General features: G+C 37.5%; 2 pseudogenes; both read left to right on the top strand.

Moving 5' to 3' along the window:
* Nucleotides 1-367: 367 nt before the first annotated feature.
* On the top strand, nt 368-2,049 carry LOC149150047 (expansin-like A3; annotated as a pseudogene).
* A 9,179-nt stretch (nt 2,050-11,228) lies between these two features.
* Nucleotides 11,229-12,431, top strand: LOC149150048 (beta-1,3-galactosyltransferase 7 pseudogene; annotated as a pseudogene).
* The last annotated feature ends 13,688 nt before the right edge of the window (nt 12,432-26,119 follow it).

The following is a 26,119-nucleotide window of genomic DNA, read 5'->3' on the forward strand; positions in this document are numbered from 1 at the left end:
CCATCAACAAACATGGCTGATCCACCTTATGATGGTGGCTATATTTGAAATTCTGAGACATCCGGATTATTGAAAGAAAGCTAACAAAAAGAATTCATGTTAGAAGCTAACTATAAGACTAGAATTCACTCGCGAAACCCAGTCTTTCCTGCATGAGCCCGGATATACAAATTCGTGGTATTGACACATGATAGAGCAGTAGAGCACGATCCATTCAATTTACGCTAACAAGACACCCTATTCATTCACAGGCCCACAGGATAGAGCAAAAGAGCACAATCCCTTCAATTTACGCTAACAAGGCACCCTATTCATTCACAGGCCCCTGCATTCACTCGCCACAGCAAGAAACGTTCAACAAGAATTAATGGTTTGTTCTAAAGAATCTGGAAGAAGGGTCCGCTGGTCCGCCGGCCCAACAAAATCAATAACGCCTGTTGTACCCACACAGATTAATGAAAGAAGAGGTTTGGGCATTACAAAGGTTGGGGATTATAGCATTTCAACTTTCTATTAATACAACTTCAATTGTTGTTGAGTGCCATTCCTTACCGTTACAGCGACTGGGAGTTAGTAACTGCCTGGATTTGGCACTTGATGGAGGCACCTGGCGGTCTTGCAGTTTTTCCGGCTGATTGAGGTACTCGTCAGTTTTGCAAATTCTTTAAGAGATATCAATCCGAATGAAGAATATATTTCTATCATGTAACATAGAGAATGGACCACAGACAATTTCAAAGAGAAACGCCTTAGCGTAATTAAATTTAATCCATTACAATATATTGAATTCCTCTAACATCGTCCTCGGGACATTTCTAGTGTAATTCTTAGTTGATTACAGTACAATCTTCTTTTTTAATTGTAGTATAATCTTTTTGTTCTCTCCTCTGTGGCGTAGCTCTTTGTTTGATTGTAGTATAATTTTTCTCTAATTGTATTTTAATTTTTTGTCTGAATTATTATTTGAATAAAATCAGATAAGATGCACAGATTCGGCCGTTTGCACCAAATCAGGGGTGAAAGTTGTGGTTACGGACTTTACAGACGACAATAGGACAGATTTTCTTCTATACTTTCACACCTTCGCAAGCTTGGCATGCCCCGGTAAAATCGACCAACTTCTCAACATGGGGGCTGGCCTGGGCGTGGAGCATAAACGGTGAGCACCAATTCAAGAATCCAAAAAAAAATTCCTAGTGAAGCTAGTACGAGGAACATTATAACTGAAACAACCATAAGTTTGTCTACAGCTTGAATCTTTATTTGTTTCTCTATAGTTTGAATCTTTGTTCAATTCCGACAGTGACATGATGGATATGTGTTTAATTGTTTATGACTTGAATATGATTATAGCATCCCATGCGATTATCTAGGTAAAAATATGTCCATCAAAGTACACGAAAGCAGTCACTATCCCGACTATCTTGTTGTATAGTTTCTGTATCAAGGAGGCCAAACAGACATTTCCTTGGTTCAAGTTACCGAGGTGGAGTAACCAGGGACCATGGCTCATATAAGTATTAAATTTTATTTTTCTAATATGGTTCATAAATAATATTGTATCAGATAAATTGTTTTAAAGGGATCACTTGCGGTTAGATTAACCGTAGAACTAATCCTAACCCAAAAATGTCAAAAGAATTCAACTCGTAAAAATAGTATTAATATCCTATAGAGCAAATCACAAACAATTTACAAATTTTGCTTCAATGACAGTATTCAATCATGCGATCTGAATTGAGGGATTTTTCATGCAATGCAGGTAGGACACTGAGTTGGCGTGAAATGAGTCTGCGCAATTACAATGCAGTGTGGGGTATTGCAAACCCTTATTCATTAACAGGTCATGCCGAACCCAGTCCCTTCTTGTTCCGGTTACTGGTTACGGGAGGCTTCAACGGAAGTTCGGTAGGGCACCCTGGATAAAATTTGCTACCTGCAAACTGGAAAGTTGGGTCTGTTTACGACTCAAGACTCCAGATCTCAGAGAGGGCGCAAGAATTTGACTGCAGTTCATGCGCAACTGGCGACTGGAACGATAATTTATAGCTTCGTTGTGCTTCTCTTTGCAATTAGCGTCAGAATATGAGATTCCTGTGATTTGTGTGCTTACCATTAATTTGTTGCGAGAAGAAACAAATATCGGTTTTATTATTGTAGCTAGGCGATGGTATCACCTACTTCAAAAACCTTCACAGTAGTAAATAAAAGATCTTTCAAATATATATATGTATATATATGTTGTTTATTATGCGTTTTATCTTCTTGTACTGTATCCATGTTATCAGTCGCCAACTTCAAAACTGTGGAACCTGTGTTATTTGGGTGTTGTTCATAACAACGAAGAAATAACAAACTCTCTTTTTTTTGGGAACAGTTTATTATTGAATCAAAGATACACATAAAGAGCAGGCTCAGCATGGAGCAGAGCACAACAAAATTTGAAGATCAACTATGAAGGGCCGACAGTAAACCAAAAAGATAGATCTGTACAGTTATATATCTAGTTTTCAACCAGAAATCCAAAAAGAAACAAAGTTTTATCATTAACTTATCTAACTAAAAACACAACATAAAAATAAGTCTGTACTCTCTGGATATTAAGCAACCTATATATCCACAAACAATCTGTAGAAGTACCCTCTAGATATTAAACAACCTATAGAACTACCTTTATACTTCTGGACAAAAATAAAAAACTAATAGACTCCAAGAACAAAAGCTATAAGAACTTAAAAATAGCTGGTATGGACATGCAAGGAGTATTTTCCCATTAAGCCATTTTTTCTTCCCAATAATTTCTTCCCTGAGCTCTGACCTCCAAAAACATGTTTAATTGTATAAATAGATCATACATTACAACACCTAACTTATCGACCTTTAAAAGAAATCCCACTCTGCGTCACATTCATTCTCGACTTTAGACTACAAGGTGGAGGAGTTGCTCAGAAAGTTATGGAAATTCTAGTCATATTTAGAGAAAATCCGGCCAGGGTTTTTGTAAATTCAAGTTATAGTTCTTAAACTTCAAAATTTTAGGTGTCCTAGATGTTTTTGATGGTGCTGAAACCATTTCCACCATCAAAAAACGATTCAAACACTGCCTCTACAAGATTTTTTGAAATTTTTTTGCCTGGATTCCAACCACTTTTGGCCATCTAGACAATTCCTCGGCGCCCTTAGACGACTCTCATTCGCAATCCAACATTTTCAAAGTTGTTCCATTCCAAGTCTGAAGAAACAGGAAGGAGTGAAGTCAGAGCGGCACATAAGCCGCAAGAGCACCCGTTCCAGGAGCCTTCGTACATCCCAATTAATTTCTAAAATATATATTCTAAAAAAAACTTACAAATTAATTTAGCAAATAATAGAAATTTTGACAAGATTATGATAAAATTTGACAGAAATTTTTAAAAATCTGAGTTATGCCTTAAAATTACTTAAAGGTTTTTTATGGTGTTGAATCTATTTCCACCTTAAAATTCTGAAAATCTAAATCAAGTGTCAAATGTTAAGATTTTGAATTTGGGTGCCTCTAATTTTGAGTTTGGGTGTGTCAAAAGTTCTTGATGGCCTTGAATCTATTTCCACCATAAAATTTAAACACTCCAGCATTCAGATTTTTTAATTTTTTTTTACCAAATTCCAACAAAAAAAACTGCAGTCCAAGAATTTTGTAGCTTATATAGGCATAACAAATGACATATCTCTAAACTGGGTATATGCGCATAGGAAATGACATGTCTCTAAACTGGATATACAATCATGGTTGCAACTTCCTTCTGCTGAGTTTCAGAGTAACTTACTGCAAGCTTCTCACATATCTCTAAACTGGGAATATGCGCATAGGAAATGATGTATCTCTAAACTGGATATACATTCATTGGTTGCAAGTTCCTTCGGCTGAGTTTCAGAGTAACTTACTGCAAGCTTCTCAATAGGAATTGCAGTGGTTGTTTCTGCTCACTTTCATGGCAACTCAACACTCAATCAAACGCCCTCTAAATAGCAATCCCAGGATTCATAGCTACCATTCTGTAATGCCATTCACACCAGAGCTACTAAACAGCACTACCATCCTCACACATTCACGCAGCAGGCTCCAGAACTTTGTTCTCCTCTACAAGACGCCCTGAGTGTATTGGTCAATTTCGTTTCATCATTGTCCGACCAATTCTTCGTCCAATTCTTGGTGGGGTCGCTTGGTTCTCCAGCACCTTCTAAGAAATCTCGCTCTGAGTTTGTCCGCGGCCGTTCCGTCTCAAATTTGAGTCAACTTACAGCAAATTTTCACAAATTGCGCACAAACTGGATAAATCTGGCCCAAGTACTCTGTCAACTTAAAAGGTCTGATTACTTTCTACGCATTTACAGTGTAATACGTGCATCATTTATTTGTTGCACAAGGGATAAGTTCAGCCTCCAGTGAAAATGCGCATATCTGTAAAGCCATGGATTTGTGCATTGACAAATTTCTCTCTTTCCCTTTTATATTATTGATCTGATTTGTATCCATAAACAAGGAGAGTTGCAGGGCAACTAGTCCCTGCCGAAGAGCATGCTGGCAGGCGCAAAGTCTGTTACAGAAACAAAGTCTATTGCATACCTATGTTGAAATCTACAATGCAATTCTTGGGTGTTTCCACAGTTCGAGAAGTGCATGATAAAGAAGAAATTCAAGTTCTATAAAATCTGGTAATAAAGAAACTATGTTTGGTGATCGAACGACAAATCTGATAATAACTAAACTATGTTTGGTGATCAAACAGGGAATCTTATTGAACAAACGCTGGCAGAGTTTATAGAATCCTTGAGTTCAGCTGCTAATACCTTTGTTATTGGAACCACTCCATTCACGAGGGTTGGTCTGGCTTCTACTGTAGTTGGTTGAACCACTCCATTCAAGAGTGGCTGGTCTGGCTTCTACTGTGGTTGGTTGAGCCTCTAATTCATGGATTTTCAATATGAAGTGAGAATTAGTGAAGGGCAGTCGGGCAAATTTAAATGAAAGGAAAGGTAATCTTGTTTGTCAGACTTTGGAAGCGCAATCCCAATAAGTTTTTCCGGGAGAAAGGTTTCTCTTCTGAGATACCTGCAGTTGTAAACTTACGCAATAAAATGGAGGAGGTTCCAGTGATTAGAACTAAAGTTATTATAGAAGATGGAATTACCTTAATATAGGCACAGAAATGGCCAGCTGAAGGATTGGCAACTACGCTGGGTCCTTCAAGAATTAAACAGAAAAGCGAAATGTTCACCTGTATAAACCATTGGGTCAATCGCTTCCGGTTCAATGGGCTTATCTGCTTCTGGGACACCATTGGACACATCTGACGGTATCAAGACTGAGACCGGACCGAGCACACTCAAGTCTTCTTTGTATTTTTATCCCTAACCTTCTATTATTTCCAACCTTGCCCTTATTTTGTAAGGTCAACGCATATTCAATCCACTGAACTACCCACTTTCTTTGATCGAAGTGCTGCACCCCTTGCTTTCGCTGATGGTTTCTCTATTTGAGTAGATCCATTAAGTTGTGAATGTGGAAGCTTCCTTCTCACTCGATCCAGCCTCAAGAACGTTGAAATTGTGAGCTCGAGTCTAGACATGGACATCCTGGTTACACATATAAATATTAGTGTTCGATGGGTTTCCCCCATGTGGAAGTACAGGGTTACCCAAAGCCTCTGGATACATATTATTATGGCCGAATCCATCATCCCAACAACCTTTCTTCTTTTCCAAGTGCAGCTGCCTTCACTTTCTAAGGTCTGAAGGTGGAGCTGTTTGAAAACTCAGTTGTCGGTGGGTGGAACTACCCTCTTTTAGGAAATATTGCCATACTACTATAAAATTGATTGGACCAGCTTGCAAGACAGATGTGTGTCTTAATTCTGCATTCACTTAAGGAGATAGACAGATTAGTGTTCTACAATTTTTAAGGAGACGCATGGCTGGCATATAACATTTCTAGATTTTCTGGTTTTCATGTCTAGGCAACATGCTTGAAGTTTGTAAAAGTAGGAAGCTTCTTTGAAAAAGATGGTTACAACACATACAAACTTTTATAAAATAACTTTCGAGACCAAAAGGCTATCAGTGTGTGAGCTGCAAGGTTATTGACTAGAATTGGCTCTCCATTATCAGGTGTTTCGAAAGATGGAAGAGGTTTGGTCTTCATGGGTGCATGGTGCCTCAACAACGCGGATAATTTTCAGAGAAACGTAGTGTGGATTTTCAGTAGCTAAGTGGGTAAGGCAGGGTTGGGTATGCTCTGTTTGAAGTATTAGAGTTTGGTAGTGTGGTCCATGGTAGCAATGTTAGGCTCTATTGGTCTTCGTTATATGGAAATTCAGTCCTAATACAAAATTCGGCAAATTTTCTATATAAGACAGATATCATATTGTCAACCTACTCTTGGCTACTATTTTTAGTCCCTGCCATCTGGCATCCGGCAGGGACTATAGTAATCGTTCCGGACGGAGATAGCATTAGTTCTATGTGTTATTCGGTTGTTATCCTAAAGTTTCTAAATGCTCTGTGCGGGGATATGCCTAAGTTTCATTCGCACCTCAGCTTGGCCATCTTATTTGGCCTCTTCCCGAGGCGGAAGAGGCTCGACCATAGCTTAAAATCAATAAGCCCGGTGCATTTTCGCCGCTAACCGTCACCGGTCTGGTTTTAATGTTAACATTACTTCGATTCCTATTATCTGCCGGGGTATGCGAAGGTTTCGTAAGGTTATAACAAGGTTGTGCATTGGCAACTGGTGCATGCGGTGGTTGAACAGCTGTTAGTATAAGGTGGTTCGGGGTAAGGCGGTGGAACTGCTCGATCTCAATATGATGCTGGTAGCTCTGGATCCGTGTAACCTGAACCTGGTCATGTCGCTGCGCTGGAGATTGGATGAAAACCAATGCTCTCTTTGCTATCACCTCGCCCGAAGACGGATCCTTTAGTTCGAAAGCCTATTGATTCGGAATCAGTTGTATCTGGTAGTAGCTTTCTGTCTAGCTCACGAGAGTTGCTTTCAGGTATAGAGGCCTCTATGAACTACCCGTTTACTTTAGTTACTTTTTCACCTGCTAGAAGAACTAGATCTGGTAGCGGAGCCCTGTATCTTCACCTTCTTTCAGACAGGATTTCATATTAGTGGAGTTGCTTGCTGCTTTTGAAATAGATCTTGCTAGGAATAAAGGGCATATGAAAAACTTACCTAGGCTGGGGCGAGTCTTACATCCGACTGGCACTGGTTCTACCCACAACTCCATTTTCAGAGATCTCATGATGCTGGAAAATCAATTGCCGCTCTTTCTTTTGCAAAATCTTTTGGAGTTGCAATTGGGTTCTAGAGCCAAGGCAGAAGAGAGGCTGTCGAGCTTGCTGAGGCTTGTGTGCCAAGAATTATCGCCTTTCAGCTTCAAGTTTCCCAAGCATTCAAAGCTCCATATAAACAAGAAAGGGCATGTGCTTGAGGTGCTGTATTACGCTATCGTCCCTGCTTCCAGCAATCAAAATTTAACTTCAACTGAGGAGGGGAAAGATACGGCTGATACAGAGAACATGTCAACCGTTACACAGGATTTCAGTTTGCTGTGGAAGACTTTGTCCTCTATTAAGGTAGGTCCCTTTCGATTTCTTACAGATTTGCCTCGGCGATTGCTGAACGGGAGGCCTCTGCGATTTCTGATGAAGTTGCCCTTACATCTTCTTTCTATTATTGGGAATCTGCCTGCTCTAAGTGCTCTGAAGAAACCCTTGTCTCTTTTTGTCGATCAAGATGAGATGAAATATGAGGAGGAGGATGCAGAGGGAGCCGAAAAGGGGGAGGGCCAAGAATCCACCGAAAAGATATTCGGGTCGTGGAAATTCCTTTCTCTGGTAGCTGCAGCGATACTTTTGGCGGTGATACGGAATGTTTTTCTAGCAACTGAAGAGGGATTTATGTCTCTTGAGTCTTACATCCGACTGGCACTGGTTCTACCCACAACTCCATTTTCAGAGATCTCATGATGCTGGAAAATCAATTGCCGCTCTTTCTTTTGCAAAATCTTTTGGAGTTGCAATTGGGTTCTAGAGCCAAGGCAGAAGAGAGGCTGTCGAGCTTGCTGAGGCTTGTGTGCCAAGAATTATCGCCTTTCAGCTTCAAGTTGCCCGAGGATTCAAAGCTCCATATAAACGAGAAAGGGCATGTGCTTGAGGTGCTGTATTACACTATCGTCCCTGCTTCCAGCAATCAAAATTTAACTTCAACTGAGGAGGGGAAAGATACGGCTGATACAGAGAACATGTCAACCATTACACAGGCTTTCAGTTTGCTGTGGAAGACTTTGTCCTCTATTAAGGTAGGTCCCTTTCGATTTCTTACAGATTTGCCTCAGCGATTGCTGAACGGGAGGCCTCTGCGATTTCTGATGAAGTTGACCTTACATCTTCTTTCTATTATTGGGAATCTGCCTGCTCTGAGTGCTCTGAAGAAACCCTTGTCTCTTTTTGTCGATCAAGATGAGATGAAATCTGAGGAGGAGGATGCAGAGGGAGCCGAAAAGGGGGAGGGCCAAGAATCCACCGAAAAGATATTCGGGTCGTGGAAATTCCTTTCTCTAGTAGCTGCAGCGATACTTTTGGTGGTGATACGGAATGTTTTTCTGGCAACTGAAGAGGGATTTATGTCTCTTGTGACAAATGCTTGGTCCACAAAACCACAGCTTGCAGCAGTTGGTTCTTGCTGTTTAGTTGGTCTTGTGTACGAGAAGACACTTTACGTTGCAAACATGTGGCCACGTTTCTTTGCGCATGCAACATTTGGCAGCCTGTCGTATTCATTTTTCTAACCGGCATATTCACTTTACTAATAATTTTAATGAACTTCAATTTATGTTTAAATATAATAAATTACTTGGTTGAAAAATAACACGGTTAATAGACGGCCAATTAATTCTTGTCTTCTTGATACAAACAGCTCACATATTGTTGTAGTTCTTTTGCTCTGCCTCCTTATTCATGGATTTCCTGAACTTTGATGGGCCACGAAAGCTTTGGCCAATTAATTCTTGTGTTTTTTATACAAACAACTCAACACAACTTGCATCAGGAAAGCTGGTACTGAGCTCCCAAGCCATTGTGCGAAAGAATGTGGATGTCAAATAAGCATCGAGGAACAACTACTTTGGTGAGATAGTTTCAAGGAATGCCCTTAGCTAGACAACATTCCTTCTTTCCTGTTGTTGGAGCCTCCACCAGAACCACTATACCAGGGTAATATGATTGTCAATGCTGATGTTAAGTTGTGATTTTAGTTTAAGGTTTGTAAATATATTATCTTACTCTCTGTATGGTTCATGCAGAATGCCAATTATCTTTAGCTTCATTGTGGATTGACAAATCTGTGGGCATTTTTGGTTTTGAAGGGCTGTTGCCAGTGTTTCTGAAAAGCCAGCAGGCGCACAGCTGACAATTTTCTATTCTGGCTCAGTAAATGTTTATGATGATGTTCCTGCAGACAAGGTATGCCCAAATAAGGTTACATGAACTTTGCAATATGTAAATTCAAATTGAGATACCATTTTTTTTAGATGGTTGATTCAAACATCTCAAATGATTTTAATTAAGATTGGTTCAAAAAAGGCAAGGTTACCAGGGTTTATAGGACTACTCTTTATTTCTCTGTCATGAAGCTATGTCATTAGGTGACAAGTGGGTATTACTATTGTTATACTCTTTTTTTTATTTGGAGGTCTCTTTAGTATGAGAGCATTTGCATTTATATAATCGGTGCAGTTAAATTTCTACAGCATTGAGTAAATGAAACTGTTGATGGCAGGCTCAAGCAATTATGTTTTTAGCTGGCAATGGAAATTTCTGGTAGGTACAGACTGATGAACTAGCTAGTCTTGAACTTCTGTAGCATGTTAGTGAATTCGTATTGGGTTGTACTGTCGTAAACTCTCATTATGTATGCCTGATTTAGTCTCTTTATAACCCCAGCAGTACCACAAGTGCATAAAGCATCGCTTGCTCGATTTCTGGAAAAGCGAAAAGAAAGGTATTTGGGCATCTGGCATTTTATTTTTTGAACTTGTAGTTCATGCATTTGTCTTTGTTTCTAAAACCATTGTCCTTTGCGTGTTTCTCAATTCCAGAGTCTGTACAAAGGCACCTTATCAAACAAAGAAATCATCTGAGGATTCTTCTCATGGAGAGATACCTCTCAGTCCTAGTCATTCCTCTACACCACCTGTGGATGGATGCAAGCAACTGCATAATGAGTTTATGACAAGGTCAGAAGAGAAGGTATCTTGTCTTGTTAAGGATCAACATGAGCAACTATGGCTAGTAAAAGTCAAGAAGAATGAGATTAAAGAACGTCAGCTACAACTCACATGAGACACAGTCAGTTCTTTTCGTTTCAATTTTTCCATTAGCACAATTGTATTATTCATTGTTAACTTTGCAGTTTTCTTCCAGAAAGCAGCTTGTAACATGAATTTATATGTATCCTAGAGAGATTAATTTGAGACGGTTTTGATTTCATTTAATTTGAATTTAGGTGTGCTAACTATGTCAAAAAAGCAGGCAATTCAGTTGTATCTTGAATTTCCTACTAAACTGTGGGTTTGTCATTGAGAAGATGAACTTTTATAATGAAGCAGCTGCTGAAATAACCAACTTTCTGATATTTTCAACTCGATTTCTTGAAAAGCGAAAAGAAAGGTATTTGGGCATCTGGCATTTTATTTTTTGAACTTGTAGTTCATGCATTTGTCTTTGTTTCTAAAACCATTGTCCTTTGCGTGTTTCTCAATTCCAGAGTCTGTACAAAGGCACCTTATCAAACAAAGAAATCATCTGAGGATTCTTCTCATGGAGAGATACCTCTCAGTCCTAGTCATTCCTCTACACCACCTGTGGATGGATGCAAGCAACTGCATAACGAGTTTATGACAAGGTCAGAAGAGAAGGTATATTGTCTTGTTAAGGATCAACATGAGCAACTATGTCCAGTAAAAGTCGAGAAGAATGAGATTAAAGAACGTCAGCTACAACTCACATGAGACACAGTCAGTTCTTTTCATTTCAATTTTTCCATTAGCACAATTGTATTATTCATTGTTAACTTTGCAGTTTTCTTCCAGAAAGCAGCTTGTAACATGAATTTATATGTATCCTAGAGAGATTAATTTGAGACGGTTTTGAGTTCATTTAATTTGAATTTAGGTGTGCTAACTATGTCAAAAAAGCAGGCAAATGGCTTTGCTGGCCCTCTTCCATGTTAGGATCCACAATTCTTCCAATGGCTGTCATCGCAAGTGCCGTGTTCGCTCCCTATCTTATCTATGCCATTGAGTGAGCAGTTTTAAAGACCTTGTTCTACCTGTTTATGTGACTATTCTAGCACCCTTAATTTGAACGAAGTCATTCATGGATGCCTATGATGATTGTGTTGTTTCGAGGTAACAGGCAGCGGCTTTCATTGTTCTCTTTCGATTTATGGCTTAACTTATGTCGGCTGTCATTCATGATCACTACCCTGAATATTGCCTATTTCAGCTACATTGCCTAGTATTTTGCTAATTCATCATACGTATTTAGCAGTTCATAGGGTAGTCAGTTGTAGTTATCAAATGCCCTTGACACTGAGGTGGCTTTATCTTTCTATGGTTTAGGCATCGATGGCACAGGATTTCTTGTTATTGTATAAAATTTGGATTTGGTCTTTGTTTGTGTGCACTTTTTTGACAACAAAATTGAAACCCTTCATTTGAGCTTGCAAATTCTTGTCTCCAGATCGTTAGACAAAACAATTTCTTCTCTTGAAATGGAATTAGCAGTTGCTCGGACTGAAGCCTGATGGACAAGGCCCTGAGGTACGCCAGAAGGCATTTGTTGTGATTGGAATCAATACAGCTTTTAGCAGTAGAAAGCGGCGGGACTCTGTTCGAGAAACCTGGATGCCACAAGGTCCATATCAGTTATTGCTAATAAATTTTTAGGTTTTGAAATCTGGTTAATAAATAATAAATGCTTTTAATTGCAAAAATAGTTCTCATGAGCGTGTATGAACCTAGGGCAGGGATATTCTGCTGTCTGTAGCTTTTCTAGATATCCGTTGATTTTGATAATTGGACCTTTTGTTCCTCACAGGATCCAAACTGAAGCAGTTGGAGGAGAAGAAAGGCATTGTTATTAGATTCGTTATTGGACACAGTGTTACACCTGGTGGTATTTTGGATCGTGCCATTGATTCAGAAGACGCACAGCATCATGATTTCCTTAGATTGGAACATGTTGAAGGCTACCACGAGCTCTCAGCAAAGACCAAGACCTATTTTTCTACAGCAGTAGCAAAATGGGATGCAGATTTCTATGTTAAGGTCGATGATGATGTGCATGTTAATTTAGGTACCAATCCATGGTATTATAATACTTGAATGGCAGTAAATCATGTGTAGACTGCTGTGGAGTTTGAAGTTTAAACTGGCTCTTTACCTCAATCCAACTGCAGTGTTCTGCTGCAACTTTTCCTATCTACATATTGCCATGGGCTTGGCAGGCACCAAGTAATGCCCTGTTCTTTAGCCCTAGATCTTAAATGTTAACTTCATGCAGGGACTCGCTGCCTTGCAGCTGCCCTTGTTTATAATATAACTCATGTATTTTATACCAGTAAATGACAGAGTAAAAGACAAACTAAAAAATACAGCACCAAAACACCGAAAATATTTAAAAAAAAAAGGAAAAACAAAACACAAAAAGACTATAAAATATAAAAGTTACATTGCCAGATTTTCAAGGAATGCAAGGTCGGAAACTAAAGTAGTCATATATGTTCCTTTGAGCCTCCTCCCCCTTATGGTCAAGCAGCGTCCCCGCTCCTTTGATCCATTCATTGATCAAAGGCCCCTTTTGAATCAAAGTGCAGTACAGTACTCATGGATGTATAACTGAATAGTCACTCCTCGGAAACCGTAGGAAGCAACAGGTCTCTGTCCAAGTGACCCACTCATGAAGACTTATGATCCATTTATTTTCCAGCAGCAGATTCCTATGAAGGAGGATATAAAGCTATTCAGGCAGAAGCAGAGACAGTTTTAGATCACTTATTATATTTGGTTTATCACGAATATGAGCAAGCAAAAAAACACACGGAAAGCACAATGGCAAAACATAAATAGCATAACATGGCCTTCACCATAAGCTTTTGCAACGCTACTTGTGTTGGGAAGGAGAAAGCTTATACAGGCTATAAAATGAAAAACAGCTTCTCTTATTCACCAAGCGCCTACCTTGATGGTGGCCTTGATTCAAAGTTTTCACTTATTATATAGTGTATACATGTGTGTTGCATGTACAGGCGTATAATTTTTTAAAATTAAATTTGCATGTAAAGGCATATAAATTTTTTAAATTAAATTTGCAGCTCCTTGACGGAAAATTTAATAAAAAAATTTAAAAATTAAATATAATAATTAACATAAAGTTAAATAAATTGGGTGTAGGCACGGTAGCTTGCATGCAGCCCACGTATCACACTAAATGTCTGGTCTTTTAAATCCTTTGTGCCGCAGGTTTAACGAATATTTAAATATCCAATGGTTTTGAGGCCTTTTGAATCCTTCGTGCCAGAGATTTAATGAATTTTAGAGTTGCAATGGTTAAGATGGAGAACGGATGAATGTTTTACTCCTGTAAACATTTGAATTCACTGTCTTTGAAGCAACATCCATAAGGTGGAACATAGTACTTTCTTGTAGTAGGAAATGAAGGTATCTAGCGTTCTTATGGAAAAAGGAAATGAAGGTATAACACAGTGTCGACCTAACTGGAAGACGCAAACCAAAGCTTGTCAATGTTCGTCAAAGAATTCCTGAAACAACTTGTCAATGCTCTCTAAGGTATACCATTTGAGCTGGAAGCACCAAGCAAGGGCCTATCCTTGAACTAGCTCGTCAATGCTCTATAAGGTATACGATTTGAATGATTCTGGCCATTATACGCGCTCTTGGAATCCACAGAGTTTTTATTGAGCCCAAATGTGTATTAAGTCATAAAAATTCAATCTCCAGAGAAAGGGGTAAAATGCAGTAGAAAACCCGGAAATGGCTTCTTAGGCGGTTTTCCTATCACCTCTGCTTCACAAATTGTAATTGGAAGTTTTGCAAGAGCGTTGTTATTGGATATGTTATTCATGGTGCTCAAGGCAGTGGTGGCAGGTAATATTAGGGATTCACCTCATTAACCCTATGTTGGGAATTTTTCTGGAAAAATTTCAAAAACAAATTAAGTGAACGCAAAGATAATTCTCTGTTTATCTCCAGAATCTTAATACAGGGAAGCAAAAAAAATTTCTCCAGAGAACAGAGTTTCAACAACACACATAAAACTTTCTATTCATTAATAAACTGCCTGTTACATATTTCTTCCTCTCTCTCAGAGGGATTCACCAAAAACTTCCACAAAAAACAAAACTACTCTGTCTCCTTTTGAAAAGATTTACACTGCTGTGTGTAAATTTTTCATTTACATTTACTGCTGTAAATAGAAAAAAAATTCATCATACCCTCCTGCTTATTACAAAACCTCCAGCACAAAAAAGATTACTTCCTCTGTTCTTGTTTCATTTCATCTTCGCACTGCAGTGGGTATATCCTCTCTCACACTACACAACTTACATTACTCTTCATATGTTATAACAAAAAGCATTACATTTTTTTTTTAACAAAAAACGACTACCAAAATAAAACATTACAATATTACATGTCGTAAAAAAAATTAACTTAAAGACTTTTACCTACTATCTACGACCATGATAAATTCATTAAATGCCTTAATGATAAAACCGGCGGTCAAACCAAATTTTTTTTTACTCCACGCAATCTCCATGCCCTGCAGACCTGTACGCAGCTTTGACTTGATCGACGGCAGACAGTCATCCTTGCAATCGGACGAATATCGCTTGCCCAAACTGAACGAGCGTTACGTCCCGATAAAAAGTGGTTTTGCAGAGAGTACAGTGGATGCGTGGCAGATTTTTATTGCATCGGGGGCGATTGAAGGAATACCACTCCTTCCGCAAAAGCGGTCCGATGGAGTCTGGGTGGTTTTCCGGAATAATGACGCGGCAGTTGCAAATTACATTTTCAACACTCCCCTTTAATTTCAACTGCTGGGTTATCAGTCATACCCAGACATTTCCTCAAAAATTCAAAGCTTTTATGGTCCAATGGCTTTGTCAGAATGTCTGCAACCTGTTCTTGAGTCCTACAATGTTTTAAAACAATTTCTCCATTGTTTACCAATTCCCTGATGTAATGAAACCTTGTGTCAATGTGTTTCATTCGCTTATGAAACACCGAATTCTTGGATAATGCAATGGCTGAGCTATTGTCACAAAAAATTACTGTTCCTTTTGCCTGCTCTTGGCCTAAGCTCCTTAACATTCTTCTCATCCAAATTGCTTGACATGCTGTTGTTGTAGCCGCCACATATTCTGCCTCTGTTGTAGATAATGCTACAATATGTTGTTTCTTAGAAGCCCATGAAATGGATCCTGTACCCATGTGAAAAATATAACCGGATGTGCTTTTCCGATCATGTACACTTCCAGCCCAATCACTATTAGTGTATCCAACTAAATCTGAACATTCTAAGATAGTATGTAAAATGCCAAACCTTTTAATACCTTTAACATACCTCAGAATTCTTTTTGCTGCCTGCCAATGTGCTTCTTTTGGCCTCTCCATGAATCTGGAAATTAAACTAACAACAAACATTATATCTGGCCTAGTTGCAGTCAAATACATTAGGCTGCCAACTATGCTCTTATACAAGCTAGGATCAAAATCCTTGCTGTTGTCCTCTTTGCTGAGTTTTAATCCCATCACTGTGGGAGTGATTGCTACCTTGTTGTCCTGCATATTAAATATTTCCAACACTTCATTTACATATTTTGCTTGTGAGATAAAAATTCCATTTTCATTTTGATCTACTTCTATTCCTAAGAAGTATCTCAGCAAACCCATGTCAGTCATTTCAAATTCTTCTTTCATGACTGTTTTGAAATTTTCAATAAGATGATCATCATTACCTGTGAAAATAACATCATCAACATATAATACAACAATCAGTATTTTACCATCTTTTTCATTGATGTAGAGGGTGGGTTCTCCCTCACACTTTTCAAATCCTTTTTCCAGTAGATAGGAATTTATCCTATTGTATCGTGCTCTTGGTGCTTGCTTCAGCCCATAAAGAGCTTTCTTCAATCTGCACACTTTGTGCTCTTGGCCTTTCTTCTCATAGCCTAGAGGTTGCTCAATATAAACCTCTTCCATTAACACTCCATTTAGGAATGCTGACTTCACGTCCATTTGGTAAACTTTCCACTTGTTTTGTGCCGCTATGGACAGCACTGCTCTCACGGTTTCCATTCTAGCAACCGGTGCGAAAGTTTCCTCATAGTCTCTCCCATACTGCTGCTTATATCCTTTAACAACAAGTCTTGCCTTGTGTCTTTCTATTTTGCCTTCAGCATTACTCTTGGTCTTGTAAACCCATTTGACTCCAATGACTTCTTTACCTTTTGGTAGTTCAACCAAGTCCCATGTCTTGTTTCTTTCTATGGCATTGATCTCCTCATCCATAGCTTTTATCCATTTCCTATCCTTAATAGCATCTTCGAAATGAATAGGGTCATCAACATGACAATATAAAGCAAACAAGGAATTCATACTTTCATCATAAAAGTCACTTAAATTTCTGAACTTCTTACCTCTTTCACTTGGTGTACAAGTGCTTGAAGAAGCACTTGAATTTCCTCCTTGTGATGTGCTTGGAGAAGCACTTTCATTTCTCCTCAAGGGTGTCTCTTGCTGCCCTTGTGTTGGCGCTGCTGTTTGGGGATGTATTTCAGCCATTTCTTCATCATTTTCATCATGAGACAAACAATTTTTAACATTCATTGTTTTCTCTATGCTTCCATCCCAAGCTTCATCCTCAATGAACTGAACATCTCTACTAACAAAAAAACTTTTTGGTAGATGGGATATACAACCTGTAAGCTTTGGATTCCTCACTGTGTCCAATGAAAATAGATTTCTCCCCTTTGTTTTCCAACTTCTTCCTTAGTTGATCTGGAATGTGTGCATAGGCCACACATCCAAAAACTTTCATGTGGGTGACTCCTTGCTTTCTCCCACTCCATGTTTCTTCCGGCACTTTGTTCATCACTGCTTTTGTAGGACACCTATTCAAAATATATACTGCACAGTGTACAGCTTCAACCCAATAATCATTTGGCAAATGCTTTGCCTTTAACATACTCCTCGCCATATCCATGATGGTTCTATTCTTTTTTTCAGTTACTCCATTTTGCTGCGGAGTGTACCTTGTGGTAAACCGTTTGTGTATTCCATTTTCTCTACAAAACCGTAGGAATTCCTTGGAGATATACTCACCTCCTTTGTTAGTTCTTAGAACTTTGATATGCAGCCCGCTTTGGTTTTCCACAAGTGCTTTGAAATTTCAAAATTTTTCAAACACTTTACTTTTGTTCTTCAGGAAATAAACCCAAGTTTTTCTTGTAAAATCATCAATGAATGTTAGAAAATATTGGCTACCTGCTAATGATGGAGTTTGCATCACATAAGTCTGAGTGGACAATCTCTAAGGGTGCCTTTGCCCTTATGCTTTTCCTTGATGGAAAACTTTTTCTGTGTTGTTCCCCAAGATACAACCTTCACAAAGGCTGTCTGGTTTCTCTATCAATGGTAATCCTCTTACCATCCCTTTCCTACTCAACAAATTAAGACCTCCAAAGTTGAGATGTCCAAATCTCAAATGCCACAACCAATTTTCATCTTTTGGTATGCTTTGGAAAGCCTCTTGGGTAACTGTTGCAATTACTTCTTTGTTTTTCAAATCTGCCCTTATTCTGAGAGGGAACATCCTGTTCCTCATCATCTTCACTTCAGCAATACATCTTTTGCTGGGTGCTCTATCCATGATGGTGCATACATCATTCACAAAGAAGACATTGTAACCCTTTTGAACAAGTTGTCCAATACTTAAGAGATTACACTTCATTCCAGGAACATAATAGACATCTGCTATGGTTTTCCTTTCTCCTTTCTTTGTAAATATTTTTACTTCTCCTTTTCCCATTATAGAAATTTTACTATCAGTCCCAAGTGTGACTTGTGACTTCACATTCTAATCTAACTTAGAAAACAGGGCTATGTTCCCTGTCATATGGTTGCTGCAACCGGAGCCTAGAAACCATATATCATCACTTTTTGTTTCAACCATATTACAAGCTAACAGCACAATATCTTAGCTGATATTTTCTCTAGTGATATTTGCACTTGATCTATTACTCATATCATGCTGCTTCTTCCTACATTCATTGGCATATTGCCCATATTTTTTACAATAATAACATTGGACATTGGATTTTTCATACCTTTGTCCTTGAGCATGATGTTGTCCACTTTGTTGGTTGCTGCCTTGGCCTTGGTTCTGATTTGGATTGTTGCCTCTTCCTTGAGCATTTGCTGGACTGTTCCTTCCACCTTTGTTTTGGCTTCTACCTCTTCCTCTCTTGCTTCCTCTGCCTTGACCGCTTCCTCTTCCAAAGGACATCTAGGTCTTGAAGGCTTGCTCTAGAGATGAGTTTTCATTTCTACTCAACCTCTGCTCATGTGTTATCAGTGATGCATGTAGTTCATCAACTGAAAAGTTTGTGAGATCCTTTGTCTCTTCTATGGTGGTGACAATCACATCGAACTTTGAGGGTAGGACCCTCAATAGTTTCTCCACAATCCTCCTTTCTTCAAGAACTTCTCCATGAGACCTTATCTGTGTGACTAGACCAATCACATGTGTGAAGAATGAGTCAATATTATCTGACTCCTTCATGCATAAATTCTCAAAATCTCTCCTCAGTGACTGTAGTTTTGCTGTCTTCACTTTCTCCATGCCTTGATAGGCTGTCTTGAGAGTTTTCCATGCTTCTTTGGATGTCTTTGTTGCTGTTATCCTTGGAAACACACTCTCATGCACTGTTTGATACAAAAATACGAGGGCTTTCGAATCCTTCTTCCTATTGCTCTTCAACAGGTCTTTCTCTGCCTGTGTCAAGTTATTAAACTCTTCTTCATCTGCTAGTTCTTCAAACCCATATTCAACAAGTTCCCATAAATCTTGTGAGGCAAACAGGGCTCTCATGGTTATTTCCCAATAGTCATAGTTTTTTCCATTAAACTGTGGGAGCTGAGTATTAAACATACTCATGCTAGTGCTGGTGTTGGAGCCAGCCATTCTTTCACTCTCAGCTATGCTTCAAATATTTGACTGTGTATTTAAAAAACACTGACTATCTTCAACAGCTACACAAAAAACTTTGAGAAATACCTAGATCCTCTCTTGACTGAGTCTTCACTCTGCTGGAGAAGTTGCTGCAACAAAAGGAACCTTCCTTCAGCTTCTTTGACACCTTCAAAGAGCCTGGACAAGCTTTGATACCACTGTTGGGAATTTTTCTGGTAAAATTCCAAAAACAAATTAACTGAACACAGAGACAATGCTCTGTTTATCTCCAGGATCTTAACACAGGGAAGCAAAAAAAATTTCTCCAGAGAACAGAGTTTCAACAACACACATAAAACTTTCTATTCATTAATAAACTGCCTGTTACATATTTCTTCCTCTCTCTCAGAGGGATTCACCAAGAACTTCCACAAAAAGCAAAACTACTCTGTCTCCTTTTAAAAAGATTTACACTGTTGTGTGTAAATTTTTCATTTACATTTACTGCTGTAAATAAAATAAAAAAATTCATCATACCCTCCTGCGTATTACAAAACCTCCAGCACAAAAAAGATTACATGCTCTGTTCTTGTTTCATTTCATCTTCGCACTGCTGTGCGTATATCCTCTCTCACACTACACAACTTACATTACTCTTCATATGTTATAAAAAAAAGCATTACAATTTTTTTTTTTAAACAAAAAACGACTACCAAAATAAAACATTACAATATTACATGCCGTAAAAAAAATAAACTTAAAGACTTTTACCTACTATCTATGACCATGATAAATTCATTAAATGCCTTAATGATAAAACTGGCGGTCAAACCAAATTTTTTTTTTACTCCACGCAATCTCCATGCCCTGCAGACCTGTACGCAGCTTTGACTTGATCGACGGCTGACAGTCATCCTCGCAATCAGACGAATATCGCTTGCCCAAACTGAATGAGCGATACATCCCGATAAAAAGTGGTTTTGCAGAGAGTACAGTGGACGCATGGCAGATTTTTATTGCATCGGGGGCAATTGAAGGAATACCACTCCTTCCGCAAAAGCGGTCCGATGGAGTCTGGGTGGTTTTCTGGAATAATGACACGACAGTTGCAAATTACATTTTCAACACCCCAAGCTAAGGTCGCGACCTTCACTGACCAGTCTAGCTTAGGGATTCACCTCATTAACCCCAAGCTAAGGTCACGACCTTCACTGACCAATCTATTTAATGGTAAAAGATCACCTCTAAAAGTCCTTCTGGGTTTCAGATTCAATATCAAAAGTTAAAATGGAACCAGGAACTAGAAGCCTTTAATTGTGCATAATTGCAGGTATGTTTTCTTTCAAATTCCTTTCACGGATTTATAAAACATTAATGTTTGTTGTATTTTAGTTTGTTGTGTACAACAACGTATCCAAGTTGGACTAGTAAAATGATTGAAACATCTATGGCATTATCGTTTAAAGATTTATATTTGAGTATTCTTTGTACAACAACGTATTCCCCTGTTTGGTTGAAAATTCGGTTTGGCCTGTTTTATTGATTGAGAAAAATAAAATAAACTATATGACATTGATGTTGTAACTTGTTCTAATCTTGCATTGTCGTGAGTTTCTCAGAAGTTATATGTGACATACTTATAGGCATTCCTATTCCCCAAAAATTCAGTGTTTGCTAACGAATAATTGGAATATCAGCACTGGTCGGTCAAGCCACAAGTGAGGTGGTCTGGAAACTATTTTTTTGGTGCATAATCTATTTTTCTTTCACAGTGACATGTACTTGCATCTTATGATATCCATGTAAGGTCCCCAACCAGTAGTTGTTTCACACTTTTGCATTTTCTAGACTAGTAATTTCTATACCGTGCAAAGGACCAAAATATTTTTATGGATTATGTATTCATTAAGAACTGAACTTAAAATGTTGTGTTTACTGCAAGCTCAAAAATGTTTGAAAATTGACTCTGCGAGAAATGAGGACAAAGATGACAAAGAGTGAAAATTGACTATTCAACAAATAATCATAAAGATGAAAAAGACAAAGATTGAATGCAGAATGAAAATTGACTGTGTAGGAAATGATAAAAAAGAATGCAAAGTTGTTTCTTACTTGTTGCTCCATTGTTCTTCCCATTGTTTCCCTATGTTCCTAATCAACAACCCATAAATGAAAAGTAATTGTTTTTTTTGTGTAATTGTTCTTTTTGTTTTTCCTACTCCATAGGATTGACCTCAAGTTTTTCACCCAGGCTTGACCTCAAGATTCACAGGAAAGCAAGTTTTTCACGCAGGCTTGACCTCAAGTTTCACAAAAAAGCGAATGATTTTATATAATCTGGTAATCTGCACAAAATCAAGAGAATATTAGCTTTGTGGTTCAGCGGAGAGTTGTAGCCTCGCGTTTTGAACATATTTTGAACAAGGTTTCAAACAGGGGATAAGCAAAGCTTCAAACAGGGGATAAACAGGGGATTGGCAGCTGTGGGAATTTGCACACACGGCTAATAGGGAATCTGCACACAAGGCTAACAGGTAGCTGTGGGAATCCTACACACGTGGCTAACATGCTCATAGTGTGTGACACGACAATGTTGGCTGGGAGATGACTCCACAGAAATTAGATATAATATTCTAAACATTAGGCATGTCCTATGAAAGCCACAATTCATCTAAATATAAGCATATTTCCCTTAATAAACAACATAACATTTAATACCGGGGAACTAATGATAGCATTAGTTTGCAACAGGGAAATATCACTAGTAGAAAATGAGAAATTAGTGACTAGGTGAAATACTACAAAAAATGAGCAATCTTAAATCACCGAACTAAAAATGACTAACATAAATCACTAATTTAGTCACATGTTAAAATATGTGACTAGTTAATAAGTAATACAACTAAAAATGACTAACATGAATGATTAATTTAGTCTAAATACAAAAATACAACTACTTAACAAGTACTACAATAATATGAATCAGTTTTTTATGTTAGTTATCTTAACTGTGTCAAGCAATCTAAACTTACAAGTGATAGGGGATTGAAAGGTTGTTAAAGATTGATTGAAACGTTATCCTTCCTTAAACACCTTTTCATCCTCACATGGTGTATAGGTGAGCTGACTTTGCACTATGTACCTCTAATAATTTGTAATTTTAAAAATATATTTTTTAATAAAAAAATATTTTATGTATTTTCTAAAAATCTATTCATTGAATCTAATTGGATATAGTTCTAATTTGAAATTAATTTAAAGGGAAATTTCAATTTTTAAGATTATAATATCAAATAAAAACTATTTTAATTTCATATTAACCAAACCACATCCATCTTAACCCCAAATCTATCAAGCATTAAGAGGGGTCCGATCTCTGGAGGTGCAAACTTTTTTTCTAATGCAAAACTTGAGGAAATGTTTTCACCTCGAGAGATTGGATCCCTCTTAGCACGTGATAGTTATAGGGTTAATATGGATCTAGGTTGGTTATATAATACTATATAATATCTATATTTTCATTTGTGTCTCTTTCTCATTCCCTCTCTCTATCTCACCCCCCAAACATACACACACTCTCTCTCCCTCTCTTCCCCTTCTCTCCCTCTCTATCTATATCCTTCTCTCTATTCCCTCTTTCTCTCCTCTCTCCCTCACTCTCTCTCCATGACGCCCTTGTCACCCCCTCTCTTTTTCCACCTTTTTCCCTCTATGTTTTTCTTGTTTCCTCCCTCTCCTACCCCCTACAATTCCATCTCTCGCTCCTCATCTCTATCTTCCTTCCTCTCTATCCCTTATCTCCCACCTCCCTCTATCTCTCCCCCCAAATCACTCACTCTCTCTCTCTCATCCATCCAACTCTATCACTATCTCCCCACCTCCATGTCCTTCTCCATATCTATGTCTCCATCTCTCTCCCTTCCCCTTCTCTTCCTATCTCTATCATCTCCTCTTCTTTTTCTTGCCTCCTCTCCTCTCTCACTCTCTCTCCATCTCTCCCTTCTCACTCCTCTCTCTCTCCACCTCTATCTCTTTATGTATTTGTTCTTTCCTCCCTCTCTCTCCCACTCCAACTCCATCTCTCTCTCTCCTCTCTCTTCCTTCCTCTCGCTCCCTCTCTCCCACCTCACTCTCTCACCCCCGTCACTCTCTCTTTCTCTCTCTCTATCCTCCAAATTTTTCATCATCTCGCTCCCTCTCTCCACACCCTCCCCAACTCTCTCTTAAATTTGATCACATTGTATTGTGTTTAAGAAATTATCTAAATTAGAAAAACTTAATTAGTTGTAAAATATTAAACCTATATTTTGGATCAATCATGTCAAAGAAAATAAAATAATGAAAAACTTTAGAAAATCATGCACTATATTTAATCTATTATAATTAGTCAATTTGCTTGCTCTCACGCCTTGGATCCTTAGCTATGATAGGTCGATGTTAGTTCTTTATATATATATAATGGCATAGATCCACCTTAGCTTAATGTTATTAAAACCTTATTTTAATTATAGAGGGTTTAGATATATCTCAAATTGTAACATTTTCTCTTTTAAATTCAATTAAAGAAATGTTGTAAAATTAAATTAAAATAAAATATTTTTAGTACAAAATAAGTTGTGATTTTTTGTCATGTGGTATTGATAGGCCATGGTATTGGCACGTGGTATTGTAAGAAAGTGGATTTACAAGTTAGTATCCATGGTAGAGTGAGGGTGAATATCCATGGTTAACAATTTTGTCATATTGTTATAAAATATTTGATTGTGAAATAAGTTATGTTTTTTGGGCATGTGGTATTGATAATCCATGGTATTGACCCATGGGGTAACAAAGTCTATTTTTTTACAAGTTAATAATATCTACAATAATGTGGGGTATTTGATTATGAAATAATTTATGTTTTTTGGGTAGGTGGTATTGATAATCCATGGTATTGACCCATGGTATTGTAACAAAGTCTATTTTTTTACAAGTTAATAATATCTACCATAATGTGGGGGTGAATTTCCACGGTTAAGAATCTTGTCATATTGTTGTAAAATATTTTAGTTGTGAAATAAGTTATGGTTTTTGGACTTGTAGTATTGATAAGCCAAGGTATTGGCCCATGGTATTGGTTGTAAAGTATTAAACCTATATTTTGGATCAATCAAGTCAGAAAATAAAATAATGAAAATGCATTATATTTGATCTATTATAATTAGTCTGCTTGCTCTCATTTCTTGGATCCTTAGTTAAGATGGATCTATGTCGATTCTATATATATATATATATATATATATATATAAAGATCCATCTTAGCTTAGTTTTATTAAAACTTTAATTTAATTTCTATCGGTATATTTTTAGTAGTCGTGAGGATAGAGGGTTTAGATATATCTCAAATTGTTACATTTTCCCTTTTAGATTCACTTCGAAAAATGTTGTAAAATTAAATTAAAATCATTTTTTTAAACTATGAAAAAAGTTTTGGTTTGTTGACATGTGGCATTGATAACCCATGGTATTGGCCCACGATATTGTAACAGATTTACAAGTTAATATCCATGGTAAAGTGAAGGTGAGTGTGAGTATCCATGGTTAACAATCTTGTCATATTGTTATAAAATATTTGATTGTGAAATAATTTATGTTTTTTGGGCATGTGGTATTGATAATTGGTGATATTGACCCATGGTATTGTAACAAAGGCTATTTTTTACAAGGTAATAATATCTATCGTAATGTGGGGGTGAATATCCATGGCTAATAATCTTATCATATTGTTGTAAAATATTTTGGTTGTGAAATAATAATATATGCCGTAATGGGGGGTGAATATCCATGGTTAATAATCTTGTCATATTGTTGTAAATACTTTGGTTGTGAAATAAGTTATGGTTTTGGACTTGTAGTATTGATAAGCCATGGTATTGGCACATGGTATTGTAACAAAGCCTATTCACAAGTTAAGAACAAAATCAAAATATAACATTTTTTTTTATTAATTTAACTTTTTATTATTAATTGAGGTCATATTTAAATGTTTACACTCATCCAAATATCATTTTTAACTTTACGAAAAAATAACAAATTCTTATTAAAAAAAAATTATTTAACCCAATTGCAATTTATATATTTTATTTTATATTATAAATATTTCTTTTATTTTTCTATTATAAATATTTCTTTTCTTTTTCATTTCCAGTTTAGCATTGGGTTCAAATAAAATATTTGCAGATTACAACATCACATTGTAGCACTATATTTTTCTCTGCCTTGTCTATATCTGCGTGGAAATTCCAGAAGAAGGAAGACCATTTCAGAAGAAGGAAGACGACCATTTCAGAAGAAGGAAGACCATCAACGTGATCTATGGATTTCATGGGATTCGAACCCCAAATGGAGTTTGCATTGGAAATTCCAAAAGAGGGAAGACCATCAACGTGATCTATGGATTTCATGGGATTCGAACCCCAGATGGAGTTTGCATGGGAAACACCTTAGGAGAGCATCAACGATTAGATGGAGCAAGGGAAAGGTCACTGGGCGTGGATATTTTGGTAATTTGTATATGGGTATGAATTTGGACTCTGTTCTTCCTTTTTACTAAAGAGGATTTTTGTTTGTATGGGTGAATAATTTCAAGGATTTATATGATCAAAGCATAAATTTTATGTAGAGTTGAGGGTTTAATGATTATGATAAAGGAAAGGTCATTAGGCATGGATATTTTGGTAATTTGTAGATGGGTATGAATTTGGACTCTGTTCTTCCTTTTTACTAAAGAGGATTTATTTTCTTATGGGTAGATAATTTTGAGGGTTTATATGAT

This window comes from Pinus tabuliformis, chromosome 9, assembly GCF_031772625.1.
Source record: "Pinus tabuliformis cultivar Carrire ecotype Pingquan chromosome 9, CPIR1, whole genome shotgun sequence".
NCBI classification, from domain to species: Eukaryota; Viridiplantae; Streptophyta; class Pinopsida; order Pinales; family Pinaceae; genus Pinus; species Pinus tabuliformis.